Here is a 5334-nt window from a genome sequence, read left to right as displayed (position 1 = left end):
CCAGGTGCCCAGGTGCACGCCCCGCCCACTGACGTCACGTCCGCAACGCGCCCCGCCCCCCGGGCCGGGTCGCAGCAGGACGACCCAAGGACCGGTGAGGACCCAGCGCCCCCTCCCCGTGTGCTCAGCGTGAGAAGGCCCGGGCGCCGCGGGCGGCTGTTGACCTGCGTGTGCGCGTGTGTGTGTGTTTAGATGATTGTAGAGTCATATGCAGTTGTAACAAATAATTCACTCTGCCAAATGTTTCCCCAGTGCTATCACTTTGCAAAACTTTGCAAAAAAAGAAAAAAGTAGATACTTTGATACAATCCACCGGTCTTATTCAGATTTCCCCAATGTTATTTGTCGTTGTCAGTGAGCAAGAAGTTCTATACAATGCGATCACCTGTGTAGGTTCGTGTATCTGTCACTACAGTCAGTATATGGGACATTACATCACGCGAGAACCCCTCCCGTGGCCCTTTTATAACCGAACTCCCAAGCTCCGTCCGCCACTAATCTTTCTTCTATTTCTAAAATTGTGTTATTTCAGAATACATTATGTTTGCACACAGGAATCACATAGCGTGGGAGATTTTGGAATTGGCATTTTGCACTCAGCGTAATTTCCTGGAGATCCACCTTTCGCTTTTTTACACCGAAGTTTCCACTTTGAGAGTAACATTTTTTTTTCCAGTTACCCCAACAGCAAATCTAAAGTGCATTCCAAAGACAGCAGGGGTTCCCATTCTTTCCTAGAGAACGGCATCTTTTTACTTGTAGAACAGACCACTTGAGAAGATGTTTTTCCACCTTTGGGAGGAAAAAAAAAAAAATTTCCCAGCCTGAGTGCAACCTGGGTCAGAGGTCGGGAAGTGTGATTGCGAATTTCTACGCCTAAAAAAACACTCATCGGTGTAGACTGTGCAGTGAAGGAAGATTTATTTTTGGCCAAATGCGATGAATAATGGGGGCAGGATGGGGGAGACGAGAGGGAGCATTTTAATGACGTCAGCTGTATTTTTATGTTAGTCATGGAAAAGGAGAGGTTGATCTTAGCCAGCACATAGAAGCCTCAGACTCAGCTTCTACAGACCTTACCTTCCCCTGGGCACATAATCTTATTTTACAGCCAGTAATTGAACCCATTCTCTCCCGGAGCTTCTCTTCCGCGGGTGCTCACACATCGGAACAGGACAGTGCTTGTTGCAGGGCCTGGGGAAGATCAGGCAGCCACATCCTTTTCCATATAATCTTGAAATCACAATCGGTCTCCTTGAGACTGGAGTGGCAAATGGTTATTTCAGGCTTGTTTGTGGCAAATGTAACTAACATTTAAACTAACATTTTTAAAATAATCGGATTGAAAAAATATAAAGATACCTTGCAATATATAAACATGGTCATTATTTTGGTGGGGAAAAAAACAAACTGAGTAGAGAATGAGTCATCGACGCTGCTTGTGGCACCTTTCTCTAGACTTCCTATCACATCCAGAGCCTCATCTACAGGAAGTCCAGCAGCATCGGTGACTAACAGTCCACACAAGTCTAGTAATAAAACACACCAATTTCATTTCTTTAATCACCTGCTTGCTTCACTCGACACATATTTACGGAGTGTCTGCAGCAGGCTCAGCACTGGGCTCCTGGGCCAGCCCCCAGCTGCAGGAGGACGGGTCCAAAGATCCAGCCCTCAGCTGCAGGAGGGCGGGTCCAAAGATCCAGCCCCCAGCTGCAGGAGGACGGGTCCAAAGATCCAGGCCACAGCGGGGTGGACTGGCCTGGCAGCTCCTCCGACTTCACTAGCGTCCTCATACCGGCCACTCAACCCACTCTGACGGTCAGGTTTTCATCTGTACAAGGAAAACAAAGTCCCTTGCAGGAATCGTGAAGACAGGTGAGTTCCAGACCCTGTGGGGTTATAGGAGAGTAATGGCTATTTACGTTAATGGTCATTGGTCGTTGGCGGGTAAGGTTGACATTTCCAAGTATAAAAGTAACTTCCAATGAGAAACAGACTCATAGATACAGAGAACAAACTAGTAGTTACCAGTAGGGAGAGGGGCAATATAGGGGTAGATAGTTAAGAGGTACAAACTATAATGTATAAAATAAGCTACAAGGATATACTGTACAACACAGGGAATACAGCCCATATTTTATAATAACTATAAATGGAGTATAACCTTTAAAAATTGTGAATCACTATATTGTACACCTGTAACTTACATCAACTATACTTCAATAAAATAAAATAAATCACTGATTTAAAGAGTTATAGTTTCAATATTTTAATGGTTATTTTAGCATTGTTTATTTTACTGTGTGAGGAGATAAACCTTCACGGTTACTCCATGGCCATCTAAGAAACTCCAAAGATTGTTTACATATAGAAGATATATGAGACTAAAGAGTCTAAAGGAAATTTTTTATAGTCTTGTTTTCTTGTGCAAATATTTAACCTAAATACATAGCAAGTAACAGCGACGAACTAGGTGAGAAGATTTAAAATGAACACAGCAAATCATTTAAAAGGCACAAAATATAAAGAACCATCATTTTTAAACTGTAGATGTTTCAGCACTTGTAAGCTTTAAAAAAAAAAATCCTAACATACCGTTTTATGTATGAGATCAAGCATATACAATTGAAATTCAAAACTTTTAACGTTAGCTTTCAAATCCAATAAATCTTATTAGAATATTACATAAGGAAGTGCATACTGGACTGAATTTGGCGTCTTAATGAGCTGTAGCAAGTTTCCTAGTAAACAGAGAAACCTTGTCTATAATTTTGTAAACATTCATATTCGCTGAAATGATTGAACCCACTCCAGTGTCGATAATTTTTATATCACTAAAAACTTCTTTTTTCAAATTTATTTTATTTATTTATTTTTGGCTGCGTTGGGTCTTCGTTGCTGTGCACAGGCTTTCTCTAGTTGCGGCGAGCGGGGGCTACTCTTTGTTGCGGTGCGCGGGCTTCTCATTGCGGTGGCTTCTCTTGTTGCGGAGCACGGGCTCTAGGCGCGCGGGCTTCAGTAGTTGTGGCTCGCGGGCTCTGGAGCCCCGGCTCAGTAGTTGTGGCGCACGGGAGTGCTGGCGAGTAGGGGAGGTGCAGAGAGGAGCGAGCCCCCAGGGATGCTGCTGGTCCTTCTCCCTAAGAATTCCTAGGTCCGCTTTCTCCTCCCTCGGGTCCTCGGCCTGCGCATCTCATAGGCTGTCCCTCCGGCTGTGCCCGGCTGCGAGCGGATGTCCCCCCTCCACGTGGCCCTTTAGCACGGCGCGCTGACCCTGCGAGCCGGCGAGGGGCCGGGAACTGCCTCTCCGTCCCACTGTGGGGTCAGGCCGACCCTGCAGGCCAAGGACAGGCAGGTGCCAGGACTCTCATGGGGCAGGGTCCCGGCACCTTGACTGTGGATGAGTTTGCCTGTCCCTGAGGGGGGGGTCCCTGCCTCCGGATGGCGTCGGGCTCCAAGGACTGCGCATGGCAAGCACCAGGCGATGGATAAACAGTGTCGGTGGTTTATTACTTCTGGGACGTGTGTCTGCTCCGTGGGTTTAAACCTATCTTTGTCCTCCTTGGGGGTCCCCGGAGCAGCGCGCCCCCTGACACAGCCTTCGTAGGCGAACGGCTCACTTAGGTCCTGGAGCCAAGCTGACCGTGTTCCCGGGGTCCAGAACGAAGCCAGCGCCTTTAATATCCTCCCGCTGGACCGGCCCACAGGGAGGGGGCAGTGGAGCCCAGGCCCCACGGCGGCATCCTCCCGGCCCCGCCCCGCCCCTCCTTCGTCCTCCCTTCCCCTTCCTCCCCCTCCCCTCCCCACCCTCCCCATCCCCTCCCCGCCTCCTCCCAGCCCTGCCCCTGTTTCTCCTCCCCCTTCCCTCCTCCTCCCCGCCCTCTCCCCTCCCCCTCCGGGCCCCTCTCCCCTCCCCCATCCTCCCGGCGGCTCCTCCCAGCCCTGCCCCCTTTCTGCCCGGCAGGCTCCTCCCTAGGAAGGTGGCCTTGCTCTCCTGGAGCTGCAACTCCTGCAGCAGCCTGCATGGCTGCTTTTGAGAATTCTCTGCATGATTTGAACGCTATTTGCTGCAAGAACATACCTTGTTCACTGCTGCCATTCTGCCTCCATTAATTCTGAAAAAGTGATTTGGGAGAAGAGGGCACCAGGAGCAGGATTCCTGGCGAGCATTTTCACAGCCACCCCAGGGGTCGGGGGAGAAAGGAAGGAGGGGGGCCTGACTCCCAATTTCTAGCTTTTCTCAAGCAAATATGTTCTTTTTACCCAAGCCTCCCTTCTCTGACGCTAGTGGTCCCATACCTGTCCTTCCTGGGTGTCTTCCTGTGAGGTCATTCACTGGGTCAGTGCCCTGGGAACAGAGCGTCCAGAGGCTCTCAGGTGCAAGAGCTCGGCATTAAGCAGATGCTTGGTGAATTACACTTGTAATACCGCGCTGCATGCTGGTCTTTAAATGCTGGGCTCCTTACAGCCCCATCCAGGGGCTCTGCTCCCTCACTGGACAACAGAGCTGCTCCAGAGGGCCCCTGTCTGGCCCGTATTGGGCCTCTGCCCATCTACACAGGGCCAGGAGGCGCTCACCCTCCAACATCAAGCTCTGGGCACCTGTGACCCTGGAACTCCTAGCCCAAATGTCCCGAAACCCACTCTTCACCCCCTGCATGGATCTGTCCTCCCGAGGATGACCCCACTGCTGGTGTGAGCGCCCCAGGCCTAAGGCATGGCCAGAGGAAGCTATTTGCAGGGGATGAGGGTGGACCTGGGGGTGGGCCCGGGAGACCTCTCTCTGCATGCCACAAAGCTGGAGGGGGAGAGAAGGAGGGGCTGGGGTCTGAGATTTCCCAGCTGGACTCTGGCCCTCCAAGGTGTTGTGAAGGTTTGTCAAAGCAGAAGGACAGAATACATTTTATTTAACATTTTGTTAGATTGATTTATAATTTTCACCAGTTTTGACAATTAGCATGTAGATTTCAGTCTGTACCCATCCCCGGGAGAAATGTCTGCACGGTCTGATCACCAAGACACTAGCTCTTCCCTCCTGAGAGCCTCCTGAGGGAACTTCTCTTCCCATGCCAGCCCCTGGGCCATTTGGTCATTTCCCAGCGGGGTCATTACAGGCCCCCTCCAGTCTTCACACTGCAGCTGATGTTTTGAAAACACAAAACCCACCTCACTATTTTAGTCTGGAAATGGGCCTACCTTTCTAGCTTCATCTTCTGCTCTCCGCGGCTCTTGTCTTTGGGCAGCCCTCCCCCACCCTGCTTTTCCCAGGTCCTCCGACTCAGGCTCCCCAGGGCCTTTGCACAAGCTGTCCTGTCTGTCTGGGAAGTTCAGCTG

At 50.3% G+C, this 5334-nt stretch overlaps 1 long non-coding RNA gene across 1 annotated transcript in view; it reads left to right on the top strand.

Moving 5' to 3' along the window:
* The first annotated feature begins 1750 nt into the window (after nucleotides 1–1750).
* LOC133093836 (uncharacterized) overlaps nucleotides 1751–5334 on the top strand; it is a 28016-nt gene continuing 24432 nt past the window's right edge. Inside the window, exon 1 of the long non-coding RNA XR_009701318.1 lies at nucleotides 1751–1878. This is a non-coding gene — a long non-coding RNA (uncharacterized LOC133093836). The remainder of the gene's footprint in view (nucleotides 1879–5334) is intronic.

Source organism: Eubalaena glacialis, chromosome 6 (assembly GCF_028564815.1).
Source record: "Eubalaena glacialis isolate mEubGla1 chromosome 6, mEubGla1.1.hap2.+ XY, whole genome shotgun sequence".
Lineage (NCBI taxonomy): Eukaryota > Metazoa > Chordata > Mammalia > Artiodactyla > Balaenidae > Eubalaena > Eubalaena glacialis.
This window is presented reverse-complemented; position numbering and strand designations above follow the sequence as displayed.